Below are 15951 nucleotides of genomic sequence, written 5' to 3'. Positions count from 1 at the left end.
CATTTGATGTAGTTGTTGTTCCAAAATCATTCTTAGGCTGCCTTGCATCTCTCCCCAGTTGATTTGGTCTTGCTGCTCCTTCAGGTGTTTCATACTTCCTTGGAGTTGTTGTATATTCTCATTCACTTAGTCCCATTGCTTTTGTTGATTATCCTTGAGTTGGTTGACATCTTCTCTCAGATGATGTAGGTCTCCCTTCATTTGGTGTACGTCTCCTTGCAGTTGTTTCCAGTTGAATCCTTCAGGAAATTGTTGGTATTATTGGTCTGGTGGTGGTTGGAGTGCTAGAAAATGTGGTTCCTCTTCGGCTTCTTCCTCTTATTGTGGCTGCCCTTGTGGTACATGAGCATGAGCTCTATGCTCCCTTCTCCTCTCAAGTGGGTTGACACCCACCACTTTGGCCATCTTCTTGGCAGTTATGGGCTTTTCTTGTTCTACTAGCACTTCATCAATAATTTTCTCTACCCCTGCTTCATCACACAGCCTTTGGATGATGCTGGGGAATGCCAACCTTGAGCTCTAGGCTCCCTTCTCCTCTCATTATGCTGTATATGAGCACAACTCTCTCTTTAGTTATCTCCGAAGTGTTGGATGTGGGAATTAGAAACCTTCTCACAAAATCCAGCCACCCTCTAGCTTGGGGGCTCAAATCCCTTCTTCTCATCTGATTGGGCCTCTCATCCTTGTCGTTTATCCATTGCACATTCAGCACATAGATCTCATTGAGGATTTCATCAAATCCTGGGTCTTGTTGCTTCATTCTTTCCTCATAGCTCCGGGTGGAGTTTGTCCAATTCACCATTAGCATCCTCTCTATGTTGGAGGGGCTATAATCAATGGCCTTTCCCCTCACATAGCTGAGATAGACATAGGCTTGCCTACGTTGAGGTACAGCATTGGCATAAAACTCTCTCACCAAGCATTCCACCACCTTCCTAGCTGGGAACCAACCTCTGGGATAATTTATCTCTCACTCACCCAACCATAAAATTGGTTTTGGTTGAATGATGAGAGGAACCTATACTCATTGAATCTTAAACTTGAGGATCCAGAAATTGGTTCCTTGGTCTTTCTTTTCTTTGATGATGAGGCTCTTGGTGGTGCCATTGGGGTGAGAAAAGGGTGCTTGAAAGTTTAAAGAAGGTTGGGGAATATTGCAAGAGAATAAGCAAAACACAGTTTTACTCCAACACCAAACTTAGGACTTGATTGTCCCAATCAAGAAAAGGAAAAGAAAAGGAAAAGAAAGGTAAGGGGAAGAGAGGAGGAAAGTGTGGGGGTTCTTCTGTGTATGAGGTTGAGGTTTAATTTGTGAAGGGAGGTGGGAAAGTGAGGGGCTTTTTATAGGGGTGGGAAGTGTACTCTGGACGGTGGGAAGTGAAAGCACTTCAATGTTTTCCCACTTGGAAAGTAGCACCTAGCATGGGAAGAGGCACCAACCCTAATCACTTTTGGCTTCTTGCAAGTGTTGAGTTCCAAAGTGCAAGTACACTTTGAATTCTTGCTTTTTGAGATATCAATCATGTGGGCCCCATTCTCTCTCCTAAAAATAAAACCGAAAACCCCAATAGTAATGACAAAAGAACCCTTTACATTTCTCATAGTTTGAACCAATGAAATAGCAACTGATGAGTGTCCTTTAGGACACCAACCTTAATCCTATTGCATCATAATAAATTTGGTTCATCATTGGGTTTTAATGTGTTTATGAGGGTGAATTAATTTTCATCCTTTCGCATTCTTTCACCTCTAACCTCCTTCAGAACACATTTAAAACCAACTTTTATGTGTTCACCAATTTATTAAATGCTTTTAACTTGCATGGCATTGGGCTTGCTAGGTGATCTTCGTGTGGTGGTGGCCACGCCAAACTTAATCTATGGGCTTACTCTTTAAATTAATTATTCAATTGGTTGTAAGCCTAGATTAAGTGGGTTGGTGGCCACACCAAACTTAGCTTTTTAGCTAGTTCTCAGTCCAATTACTCATCATTAGTACATATATTCATCAAATTGCATTTCCAGAATAAAAGAAAATAGAATGTAAGCCTTTTCTAACTACCAAAAATTGATATTAAAACTTCCTAATCTACCACCTACAATCTACCTCTAGAAGGCAATGAAACACAAATATTAAACTGAAACTTAAACTTCCTAAATTGGAAAATTTTTAACTACTTCTAAGAAAGCGATAAATCAAAAGGATATAAAGTGTTGGGGTGCCTCCCAACTAGTGCTTCTTTATCGTCACTAGCTTGACGTTCTTCCATTCTCAGCTGAGGTTGTAGCTCACTCTCTTCTCATCCAGTGAGTCTCCTAGGTAATGCTTGAGTCTATGGCTGATGAATCCACATTTCATGATATTTATTTGCTCTATTTGGGTGGATTTCATCAACTTTTCCTACACTTATTCCTCTAAATAGCATAGTTTTGTAATTCTCCCTAGAGTTGTGCTTAATTGTGAAAACATGCTTTTTAGGCCTTAAAATAGCTAAATTTTATTTCACTTTTATTCCATTCGATGCCTTGATGTGGTTGATGAGTGATTTCAGGATTACGAGGCTAATATGGATGGGAGAAGTGATGGAAAAGCATGCACAAAGGGCAAAAACATGAAGAAAACAAAGGAGAAGCACACATTGGAGTGTGCGTGCTCACAACCACCTGTGCGTACGCACAAAAGCCACAAAACCATGTGTGCATGCGTACGCACACGTCCCAGCGCATGACTCATTTAATGGAAATCGCTGGGGTGATTTCTGGGCCTCCAGAACCTAGTTTTTGAACTTTTTGATGCTGATTCTCCCTATATTAAGCAAGGCCTCACTCCATTTGAAGGGGGAGCAGTTAGGGTAGATTTTTATCATGTAGTTCATTTTCTAGAGAGACAAGCTCCCCCTTCTCTCTAGAAATTAGGGTTCTTAGTTTACTTTCCTTTTAATTTGCCTTTTTAATTCTTGTTTTACTTTAATTTCTTCTACCTTTCCTTGTTCTATTGTCTTAATTTCATTATTTTATCTTGTCACTTTCTCCATTTTTGCCACTTTTATGTATTTTCACTCTTGTTACTTTAATTTACATTTAATGCAATTTTATGTTTCATGCCTCTTTATTCCTTTATTGAGTTGCTATCTTTATTTCCCTTGCAATTGGTAGTTGTAGCATTTATTATTTCTTGTCATTTACCATGCTTTCTTTTCATGCCCACCAAGTGTTTGATAACATGCTTGTTTGGATTTTTGCATAGTTTTTCTCCCTCTTGGTTGAGAAATTGTGTGGTTTGGGTGAACTTGAGTGGTGGATGTCCATTCCATATTGCGTGAGGGTTGTTAATTCATTTAGTTTCCACTAACGCTAATCTTTCACTAAGTTAATTGGTAAGTTGATTAGGACTTGTGGATTGAAATTAATTATGCCTAATTGACTTATTCTCGATGTAGGGTTGACTGATTGGGATTAATCTACACATAGTTACCATGTTTGTGGTCCACAATTATGATAGGAATCCTTAATTAACCAATTCTCACCAAGATTCCTTTTTAGCTTTTAATTGCCATCTTCATTGCTTTTAGTTGCTTTGACTTCTACTTTCTTGCATGCCAAGTTAACCTTTTGTACTTTAATTTCTTGCCATTTACATTGCTTGCTCTCTCTTACATTCACAACCCCCAATTCCCTCCTTCTAGTGCATCTCCTTCTTGTTGAGGAGCTTGGGCTTGAATGGCTGAGACTTGATTCTTCTCCATCTTCTTGTTCAAAGCTGTTAGTTGTGTAGTGATCACTTTGTTTTGGGCTAACAAGGCATCCATGGAATTGAGCTCCATTACTCCTCTCTTTTGAGTTCTATCTGAAGCATAGAAATACTCATTCTCAGCCACCGTCTCTATGACATCTATGGCTTCTTCAATGGTTTTTTTCTTGTTGAGTGAGCCTCCTGAAGAATGATCTACTGATTGCTTTGACTCATATAATAGCCCTTCATAGAAGATGTGTAGTTGTACCCACTCATTGAATATATCCGGTGGACATTTCCTTGTCAAATCTTTGAACCTCTCCCAGGCCTCATAAAGTGTTTCACCATCTTGCTGTTTGAAAGTTTGCACCTCGGCTCTTAGTCTATTGACTCTCTGTGGAGGGTAGAATCTTGCTAGAAACTTGTTCACAACATCATCCCATGTAGTTAAGCTCTCCTTGGAAAATGCTTCCAGCCACTTTGCTGCCTTATCTTTGAGTGAGAAAGAGAACAAAGATAGCTTGTAGGTGTCAGAGTGTACACTATTGGACTTTACAGTGTCACAGATCCTCAAGAATGTAGTAAGATGTTGGTTTGGGTCCTCTTGAGAACCTTCTCCTTGTGAACAATTATTCTGGACAAGTGTGATGTGTTAAGGTTTCAACTCAAAATTGTTAGCATGGATTGTTGGCTTCAGAATGCTGCTGCCACAGTTTCCTAGATTTGAATTGATGTAGGAGCCTAAGACTCTGCTCTCTTGTCCAATATGATTACCAGTATCCTCTCCAACATTGTTATATACCTCTTCCTCTATAGTGGTTCTCAGATCTTCCTCCACTACTTCCTCTCCAACTATGCCTTTGCCTATTGCCTCTTTTCTTAATCTCAGGAGGGTCCTCTCAGGTTTACTATCGAAGGAGGATGAAGTTTTTTCCCTTCTACTTGTCATACATTCAACAAACGGCAAGCAGAGGGCAAGTGAAGGAATCACTCTTGTCAATATTAGTGGTTAGCTTGGTTGATGTAATTAATCAAATAGTTAGAAGAATGGAAATATGAACAATGAATGACAAAATTAATCAAAGTAAAAAGAAAACAGAATAGCAAGAAAAATTGAAGGACTAAAAAAAATAGCAAGGTAATTAAATTGCTTAATCTAGTTCTCCAATCAATTTAGTCATTGTCAAAATCAAACCAATCCCCGTCAACGTCGCCATAAAACTTGATGAACGGAATTCACTCACCATACAAAAATTGATGAATTCGTTCTTTTGGCAAGCGCACCAAAATTATCGTCAAGTAATAACCCACAGTGGAGTGGGATCGTATCCACATAGATTGGTAGATTTGAGCAATTTTAATCAATTAGTGAATTAGTCAAGCTAAACAAAATAGATTGTGATTGCAGAATTATAAATGGGCAGAAACATAAATGACTCAGAGGTAAATAAAAGCAGTGAAGTGCAGAAAAAGAAGTGGCAATAATGTAAAGTGCAGAAACATAATTGACTTAATTGTAAATGGGAAAGTGATAAACCCCGATTTTGTGGTTTATCTTGTGCTTATTTTGGGGGATTTTATCAACATTTCTCACACTTATTCACAAGAAATGCATGGTTTTGTGTTCACTTCCCAATATTGCTCCATGATGGAAAACATACTTATTTTGCCTTAAAATTGCCATATTTTAATCCTCTTCTATTGCCATTCGATGCCGTGATGTATTTGTTGAGTAATTTTAGGAGTTATAGGGTAGGAATGACTTAGAAGAGAGGGAGAAAGCATGTACAAAAAGGGAGGAACATGAAGAATTGAGATCTTGGAAAAAGCAGCATCGGCGCGCCCACGCACTCCACGCGCACGCGTGGATGAGGTTGGCTGGAAGGGGCGTGCAAGGATGGATGCATCCGCGCGGATCAGAAGATTCCTATCGACGCGCATGCACGCACGCATGGCACGCACGCGTGGGAAGCTGCACGTGACCTCATTAAAGGAAATCGTGCCTGGCAATTTCTGAGGCTCATGAGGCCCAATTCCAAGCTGTTTCTGCATGGAAAAGACCCAAGGATGCTAGGGGGAGAGGGGGGATCAATCATTTTACACTAGGACATAATTTTTTGCTAGTTTTTGGGTTCTTGGGTGATTCTAGAGAGAGAAACCCTTGTTCCTCTCTAGATCTAGTTTTAATTTGATCTTCCCTTGTTGATTTATGAATTGGATCTTGTTAATTGCTAGTTTTAATTGTTCAATTTGAATTCTTTACTACAATTTTGCTTATATCTTGTGATAGTTTATGAATCCTTGTTACTTGTCATTTTATACCCATTTCATGAATGTTCTGATTATTGACTTGTTGATGTTACATTGATGATTTCTATGTTTAGTCTTGTTGTTTTGATGATTGTATATTGATAATTGTTAGTGGGTATTTGTAGATTCTAATTTAATTGTTATTTTGAACATGTCTTTTGTTAATGCTTACCATGTGTTCGATGAATTGTTTACTTTGATTATGGAGTAGTCTTCTTTACTCTTGGCCTAGGTCAAGGGAATTGGGTAAACTTGAGTCATTGGGTCTAATGGATTTGATGATTTGGGAGCCCTTGGTGGTCAATTTGATACTCATTGATGCCAACCCACTACTAATCTAATTAGTAGGTAGGTTGGGACTTATGGGTTGATGTGATCAAAGCCATTTGACGTACTTCAAGTCTAGGAGTAGATGTCACGTACTTAAGACTTTGAGGGTAGACTTAATGAGCTTGGTTCCTTATAATTGTCAAGATATGGTTGTTAGACAAGGATGGTGATCCCAATTCCCATGCCTAGCCAAGAGTTGTTTTTATTATTCATATTTGAAAACCAACTTTGTCAATTATTTGCTTTAGTTATAATTACTTGTTTGGTTTATAATAGAATTAAGTGGAATGTTACTTATTCATTGGAATTGCTCATGTTTTGCTTAGTTAATTGAATTAGTATGTTGCAATTTAAGATTACTTGCTTGTTAAGATTCCAATTTATTTTCATGCTCATAACTCACAAACCCGGATTTCTAACTAATGTTGAAGCATATGTTTGCCCATTCCTTGTGAGACGACCTGAGGTTTGAATACTTGGGTTATTTCTATTGGGGTTAAACTTGTGAGAACCAAATCCCTCTTCTAAATTTGACACCCGAGGATTGTTGTTGGTAGAGCTATACTTGCAACGCAATTTTACTGAAAAAAATCTTTACCAATACACCCTTGGGGGATTTTATCACCTTTTCTCACATTTATTCAATAAAATAGCATGGTTTTGTAATTCTCCCTTGAATTGTGCTTAAATGTGAAAATATGCTTTTTAGGCCCTAAACTTGGTAATTTTAACTCACTTTAATTCTATTCGATGCCTTAATGTATTTGTTGAGTGATTTTAGGTTCATAGGGCAAGTATTGGATGGAAGAAATGAGGACAAAAGCATGCAAAATGGGAGAACTCATGAAGAAATGAAGGAACCGTAAAGTTGTCAAGTCCGGCCTCTTCGCACTCAATCGACCATAACTTGAGCTACAAAGGTCTAAATGAGGCGGTTCTAGTTGCGTTGGAAAGCTAACATCCGGGGCTTTGAAATGATATAAAATTTTCCATATGTTGCTTCACGCTAAGGGGCACGCACGCGCCATGTACGCGTGCGCGCCGATTCTGCCGTGGCCCACCAAGGTGAAATCGCCCCCAGCTATTTCTGAAGCACTTTGGGCCCAACCCAACTCATTTCTAATGCTATTTCATGCAGAATTCAAGCTTGGGAAAGGGGGGAGCAATTAGTTTAGCCAATATGAGCCTTTAGTTAGATTTCTAGAGAGAGAAGCTCCCTCTTCTCTCTAGAACTAGGTTAGGTTAATTTTCATCTTAGATCCAGGTTTAATTCATGCTTTGATTTACTTTTCCTTTACAATTTCTTGTTCCTCTACTCTTCCTCTCTCTAATTTTTCATTTCATTCTTGTAATTGCTTACTTTGTTGTTGATACACTTTTGCTCTTCCATTTTTCTTTAATGCAATTTATGATTCATGTTCCTTTATTGTTGATTTGATTTGTTGTTGTTTAATTCCTTGCAATTGAGTAGTGTAGATTTACTTTCCTTGCTATTTTGCTATGCTTTCCATGTATGCCTTCCAAGTGTTTGACAAAATGCTTGGTTGGATGTTAGAGTAGATTTTTAGCATTCTTGGCTTGGAGAGAGTAATTAGGCAATCTTGAGTCATAAAAACCCAACTCATGTTGGTGATCTAGAGTTGTTAGCTTATATTGTTTCCATTGACGCTAATCTTTTGCTAATTAAATTAGTAAGTTGATTAGGACTTTTGGATTGAGATTAGCTAGTCTTGTTAGACTTTCTCCGAGTATGAGGATAACATGATACCTTCTTCCAATGTTGGAGATGACGTAATGAGATAAATTCTTGTTATTATTGTGGTATGATTGATTAATCTTGTTTGACTTTCTCCCTATTTGTTGGAGTTGACTAAATAAGATGAATTAATCATTGCATGACTAGGATAGAAAGCCTATGATCTCAATCTTTGCCATGAATGTCTCTCTTTATTACTTGCTTTCTTTAGTTACTTGTTCGAATTACTTTTCTTGCCATTTATTTTCTTGCCCAATTATCAACCAAACCCCCCTTTACCCCTTCATAGCCAATAATCATTCACTTCATTACAATTCCTTGTGAGACGACCCGGAGTCCAAAATACTCCAGTTATTTCTTATTTGGGGTTTGTTATTCGTGACAACCAAAATTTTTGTATGTGAGGACTCTTTGTTGGTGTAGAACTATACTTGCAACAAGATTTCATTCATTAGTGGAATTCTATACCACACAAAAGTTCACACATCAATGGTGTTATGTTATTGGTCATTGTATATATGTGAATATTGTGAATAGCTTGATTTTTGGATTGCTTGTTAGTTTTTGCTAGTTTTAGGACTTTGTTTCATTATTTCTTGTTAGCTTTAATTTCTTATTTTCACTTTTCACCATGAATTTTCACTTTGGCTATGAGTGTGATTACAACTATGTTGTAAGAAATGGGAACTTCAATGAAGATTTGTATCAAGGATGGGATAATCAAAGGTGGGAGGAGCCATATGCATATGATCAATCCTCATGGCAACAACCTCTATCAACACACTATGAAGAAGAGCCATTCTATGATGCATACCAATCCAATGGTTATGGTGAATCCCCTTGTGACTTCCAAGAACCACCACCATACACCTATGAGCCATATCCTCAATATAACCCTCAACCATACTCACAAGCCCCTTCTTACCAACCATCTTCATATGACCCTAATCCATATCCATCCTACCAACAAACATATGAGCCATATGAACCACACATAGAGCCACCCCTACTCCAACATCAATATTTTCAAGAACCACCCCCTCCATATTATTACCAAGATGAACCACCTCCAATACATGAAAACTTTCAACCACAAGATGAATACTACTTACCACCACAACTCTACCAAGAAGAACCACCTTCCAACTATAATACCTTTCCCCCAAACAATGAACCCTCTCTTCCACCATCACCTCTCGATGAAACCTCTATGCTAGAATTAAGGGATCTTCAATCTCATATATTAAGGCAACACGAGGAGGATGAAAAGAATTTTGAGGAGTTAAGAGCAAAAATGGCTATCATGGTAGAAGCCATTGGCAACATAGTCTCATCCCGCCTAAGCCTATGCGATCAAGTCACTTCCATTGTGGAATGTGGAAAAGCAACGAAGGAGCTTAGTGAGGGAGTGAACTTGAAGCTCCAAGGTGAAGAAGAGGAGTTAAAGCAAGAAATGCAACAAGAGGATGAGGTAGAGATTATTGAACAAGAGGAAGAAGTGGTTGAAGACTTAGGAGATGCGGAACCACCTTGGGAGTCTAGGATTGAAGAAAACCCCTTCAAAATGATTGAAATTGATGCTAGGGAGGAAAGTGCACACCTTCCAAGGCATATCCCTTATGAAGAATCGGATGGGATAGAGCAAGAATTAAGTTCCCTTGGTGAGGAAGATCAAGAACCAAGTCTTAGTGGTGAAAAATCCTTTGAACATGAAGAACTTTCCCCCATTGGATTTGAAAGCAATGTGGAGGTAAATATCTCTCGTCCTCCCATTTGTGATTTGAGTAAGGGAAAATGTTTAGATAAAATTGTTGAACAAAGGGTTGAAATTAAGAAATCTTGTGGAGAGGTGGAAGTCCTTAGAAAAAGGAGGATGGGAATTGAATACGCTTTATCAAGACCCTTGGAATCACCTTTACCTAGGTTGCCATCTACACTTTCATTTGAGTGGATGAAACTCATTTCTATTATCTTTATTATCCCACTCGAATATTGTAACGTCCCGTCCAGCAAAATACCTTGCTTAAGTCAGGGTATTTCCACTAGAAAGAACATTACGTAACCTTCTCTAGTATTAACTACTTAATTATCGAGCCTTTGTATCGAGTTCGCGTTTCAGTTTTAAGAAAATTCCAGAAAATTTTGTTGTTTTTTTTTTTATTCATTAAAGTCATAATTCAAACATTCACAAATAACAATAATCACATAAATATTATTGATAATAATTCTTATACAAAAGAGACCAAAAAAAACTCAAATACAATATACTAAACCTACCCCTCTATGTAAAATAAAATCTCAAAGGACAATAGCGAGGGACTCTATGAAAGCAATTAAGACCATAAAGAAAGCCTACTGATCGCTCGCAGCTTCAAATTGCGTCTTCAAACCTGTCGCTGAAAGGGTGGAAAATTTGGGGGTGAGAACCAAACCACATGTTCTCAGTAGAGGTAGAGAATGCCGTGAAAGTAAAGAATAAAACGCAAATAGTTAATTTAACTCAAAAGTATTTAAAAGAAAAACTGTTTTCATTTGCAGTGATCTTTACTCGCCGTGTCAACCTTTTATTTTGAAAACCAACCGCATAACATTCAAAAATCCAAAATCTTATAAAGCATCAGTTAATTATCCAAAATTCTAAACCCATATTTTCCTTTATAAAAATCTTAAAAGTTTTCCTAGACCGTATGAATGACTAATCTGTTCCAAGCATAGGTTCATTAAGTCTATGCTGAATCAGCTCAATCTTTCATACTTACTAAACCTCAAACACAATCCAATCACGGCCTCAGGCCCAAGCAATTCAACCAGCACCCAATTCACCATAATCCAGCCAATCAGTTACAAACACAAGTAATGAGGTTCAAACACAATCAAGAGCAATTATATCAAGTATAGCAATTAGCAGTTAACAGAATTATTCACTTAGGCAAACCAATTACAATATACACACCCAAACAATGTCACATAGATGCATATGATGCATGCCTGTCCTACTGGCCATGAGCTCACGTGTCGGTTATGTTGCCAGACCCAACTCGGATAAGCAGGATTAGACCACCATCCTTATCCGTAGGTTCCATAGACAAGCGGGAATTAAACCACCATCCTTACCCGGAACACGCAAGCGGGATTAAACCACCGTCCTTGCCTCCACAGTAAGTGGGATTAAACCACCATCCTTACTGGGTACATAAAATAATATGCAAGCGGGATCACACCACCGTCCTTGCTGAACAATTTATCAATACGTGAGCGGGATAAAACCACCGTCCTCACTGCAGGCGGGACAAAACCACCATCCCTGCATAATGGTTTACGCACTGAACAAGCGGGACTAGACCCACGCCCCTACCAACAATCTCATAGATCAAATATTCTTTTCTTAAAAGAATCATTGAAATTATTATTATTAAATAAGCCTTGAATATTTATGTTGATTAAGTCCTTATATTTTTTATAAAAATTTGGACATAATCTCCTTTAAAAATAGGACTTATCCACCCTTACGGGTTCCTTCTTTCTCAACAGTTCATCAGCCTCTTTCAGCATTTGCCACAGCAATATATTGTCAAAAACATTTGATAATAGAAAATCTATCTCTTAAATTCCATATCCAAAATAATTACCAACACAACTTGGCAGCCTGATTTCCATTTTGTTTTTAAAATATCAAATGAATTTGGAATTGTGCAAACCTTATATCCATGTGACCGTCTTGAATAAAGCTTTCTATTAAATCAAAAATCATATTTTTTCGCTGACTATAGCTTCGGGAATATAAGCAAAACCGTGACTGTTCTGCAGTGTTTTAAAACCAGAAGACAGCAGCACCATACAACATTTGAAATTTCATATAAAATCCAAATTAAATCCAACTACCTTCAAAATTAATATGGTTAAATATAACTCATCCAAATTTCTCTCTCAATTGGTTCTAGGGTCATACCATTTTTAATGAAGGAGTTACGTAGCTTGGAAGTTAGGTAATTTTCTGCAGAATTCTATTTTACAAATCATTGAACACAACCTCTTCCAAGTCCCATAACTCACTTATTAAAACATGGAAAATCCTGAAATTTAAATCACATATACTAAACATAATTTTCATCTCCAATTAGTTGCATCTCAATATCTATCCAGGATCAAAAGTTATAAACTCCCAAAGTTACTAATTTAAGAAAACAGAATCTGGCTTTTTCTGCATAATGCATCATCCTTCAAAAATTCATGTCTTTAAAAATACAAGTCCAATTGTTCTGAAATTTTACGGCATTAAAACAATAGGAATAAAGTTTTATTTAAAATTGGTTCCATTTCAAAATTCAAACTGCAGAATTTCCAATAGAGGAATCAAGTTGCTGCTGCGTTAAACGTTCTGCAGAAAAACCAGTTTTGACATCCATGATTCAAAAATTCACCATAAATCATAAACTTAGTGAAAAAGTCTCAAATTCAGCAGTCCAGTTCCCTATATCCCCAAACTCAATCCAGACTTAGTTCCACGCAATTCCGATAATCACAGAAATAGTTATAGTTTTTCAAAGTTTCCGGCTTCCTTTAAAAATAATGCAGAAAATCAAGTTTTACATTTTAACTTTGAAAAAATCATAACTAGTTCTATAGTTCATTCAAACTTCTCAAAATTGAGTCCCAACAACAACTTTTATTATACTTTACTCAGCCTTTACTCTTATATCATTTCGATTATCATTGAATAACGGATTCACTTCCAAAGTCACCTTTTAATTTCAAAAATCAGTTTTTCAGCAATCTATTTAATATTCGAAATCCAACCCTTCAAAACCCCTCAAAACCAATTCCAAATCAATCACCAACCAATTTCATTAACATTACAATATACCAAATAACAACTCAACGGCAACAAATCCAACATAACCCATTAAAATTCAGAAATTCTCAACAATTAGTCATCAAGCAATTCCCAATCCACATAATCAATCAATATCACAAATCAACAATTCCAAATCACAATCTCAACCATTCCAATCACAATTTCAGCCACAATTTAATAATTACATAATCAATCAATTACTCACAGCTATTAAATCTATTTGCAGTTATTCAATAAACCTTGTAGGCATTCTTAAATTGAAATCGTTTTAAACCCCTTACCTCAAAGTGTCGAAATCCATAGAAATTGGGAATGCTGCACTCATGAACAACAACCTTAATAGCAGCCATATCATCTCAAAGTAGTAGCAGCAATAGTTTGGCATCTCCAATCAATGGCAGCAGCATTATTTCCGATTCATTCTTCACTCTCGCAGTAGTAACCACGGTGGCAACAAAATAGAGTTCAAATTCAATGGAGTCGGAAATGGAAAGGAGTTCAATAAAATTGGAACTACAGATAGCTTACAATAAATGATCGGAGCAGCAACAACAGGGTTTCCGGGTAGCTCCAGTGGTGATGGAAAGCTTCAGCATCAGCCAAACAGCAGCAGTAACAATTCAGAGTAGAGCCAGAACAGGGCCACGCCAACAATAACAGTTCCAGCAGCGGCGATTGCGTCTTCTCAGATTCCAAAAACCAGAGGCAGAAGCAGAACTGGCTAGCTTCTCCATTCTGTCCTCTAGCGATGATGTCCGGCGATGCAATGGCTCGGCGACGGCGACGGCTACGAAGGGCACGAACGGCGACACTGGAATGACGGCGATGGAACCCTCGCAGTGGTGGTTGTAGACTGGTGGCGACGGCGGCGTGGAGCATAGCTCCTCTCCTTGGTGGCGACCCTGACCCGCGCTCGTTCTCTCTCTCTGCTGGCCCCTCAACGACGACGGCGGGCGAGCTCCAGGGCAACGGTGGTGATGGCAGGACAAGACGCGACGACAGCTTCTCGACGGTGGCGATCTCGCAGCAACGGCGACCATGGAGACGCGGCGGGACGAGGTTGAACGGCGACGCTGCAGTTCACGAGGATGACGACGATGGTGGCACGGGCTCCTTGCGGCAGCAGTCTCCTCCCTCCCCGATGACGATCCACTTCTCCCTCTTCTTCTCTGTTCCGTCACCCTCTCCCTCTGCTCTCCATTTCCTTCTTTCTTCCCTTCTGTTTTCCCCCCCTTAAGCTCCCCATGCCCTTTCTTTCCTTTTCTGATTGTAGATTTAGGAATTTAGGTTATAAATTAGGAATTTATGATATTAGGGTTAAAATTAGGATTTTATAAATGAATATAGATAGATATGAATAGATATTTTGATAAAATTGATGAGTAGAGTTATTTTAAAACCAAATATACTTTATCAAAAATATTTAGGAACATTATTTATCAACATATGGCTAAGTGCAATCAATTATTTCTAATTTACATTATAAAATGAACAAGTTAATTATATTTTGTAAAGTACAATTTAAATTCAAATATCAATTTTCTAGATTAAATCATACAAATCTCTATTATATTTCTATCTCTGAAACTTTAATTTCAATTTATAAAATAATTTATTATAATATAAGTTGTACATAAATATTAATTGACTTAAACTTAAAGTATTTATAAATATCAATCTAATCATTTCTAATAAAATAATTTCTAGGAGTTCAAACTAATAAAATAAATCATAATTTATTCATAATAGAAATTTCTTAAATTTAATTATATAACACCTTCATTACTGAATTCTAATTTGAAATTATATAAAATAACCAATTATAAGAATGTACACAAAAATATTAATTAACTTAACTCCAAATATTAATAAAACGAATTCAATTTCTCTTAATTGATTAATTTATAAAATAAGATATCAAATTAATAAAATAAATCATACCCTTTTCAGAATAAAAGTTACTTGAATTAAATTATACAATTCTTTCTTATTTTTCAATTACTAAAATTATACAAAATATTCTATTATAATAAAATTACTTAAAAATATTAATTGATTCAAAATAAAACTATCTTCGAATCTATTTAATTATTTCTAATAAAATAATTTCTAAAATTATAAAGTTTAAACTCAATAAGGTAAAATCACAATTTATTTATATTTAGATTTTTCAAAAATGCGGGATGTTACAAATATGGCTTGCTTGAAACGGATGGTCAACTTAGGATGCTTTGTGGGATGAAGCGTAAAAGAAAGATGTTTCATGGTTGGTGTTGCAAATCAAGGCTCATTATGGTTGAAGTTCAAGGAGTAAAGGTTGGACTAGTGCTCAATTGGATGGATCGAGGAGGATAGTTTGGTACTTCCATGAGAATTCATCTCTCTTGCCACCCGGAGGAAACCACCATGATCAACTCAAGGACGGGTGAGAAAACAAAGTGTGGGATCCTGGATTGCACAAGGAAAATCAACTTTGGGAGCCTATGGTTTGTGAAGAACTCCATTAAAGCTTGGAGTTATTAACTTTGAATGACGAAGCACAATGGAAGTCCAAGCATTGGTGGATGTTCAAGGATGGATTCAAGCACAAGCCACCTTGATGAAGAGCTCCCCATAAGTCCAACTTAAGAACAATAAACAAAAGTGCTAGGTGGGAGACAACCCACCATGGTAACATCTTTTCATTTTCCCTTTTGTACATATTGGTAAAATAGGTTTAATCTCATGTCTTGATTAATTTGATAAGTTTGTTTGGTAGTCTAGTAGGTTAAATAAGGTTTTATGATGTTTTGGTAGTTGTTTGGAGGTTTGGAATGCTTGGTTTGGTGAAAAATATAGAAAAATTTTGAAAAACAAAGCACCACCCACGCGCAAGCGAACTCCACGTGTACGCGTGAATCAAGCAATTTCGGCCATCCACGCGGACGCACTATATACGCGTACGCGTGGATTGAATTTTTCCACTTCC

The 15951-nt window shown here is 37.3% G+C and overlaps 1 non-coding gene and 1 pseudogene across 1 annotated transcript; one reads left to right on the top strand and one right to left on the bottom strand.

Moving 5' to 3' along the window:
* Positions 1-4010: 4010 nt before the first annotated feature.
* Positions 4011-4117, top strand: LOC148580641 (small nucleolar RNA R71). The gene has a single exon (XR_015895680.1). It is a non-coding gene; the product is annotated as a small nucleolar RNA R71 (small nucleolar RNA).
* A 9390-nt stretch (positions 4118-13507) lies between these two features.
* On the bottom strand, positions 13508-14023 carry LOC148580640 (uncharacterized; annotated as a pseudogene).
* Between the last annotated feature and the right edge of the window lie 1928 nt (positions 14024-15951).

The sequence above is a fragment of the Arachis ipaensis genome, chromosome B10, assembly GCF_059453495.1.
Source record: "Arachis ipaensis isolate K30076 ecotype BB chromosome B10, ASM5945349v1, whole genome shotgun sequence".
In the NCBI taxonomy this organism is placed as follows: Eukaryota; Viridiplantae; Streptophyta; class Magnoliopsida; order Fabales; family Fabaceae; genus Arachis; species Arachis ipaensis.
Note: the sequence above shows the minus strand (reverse complement) of the source record. Positions and strands in the feature narration are given on the sequence as shown.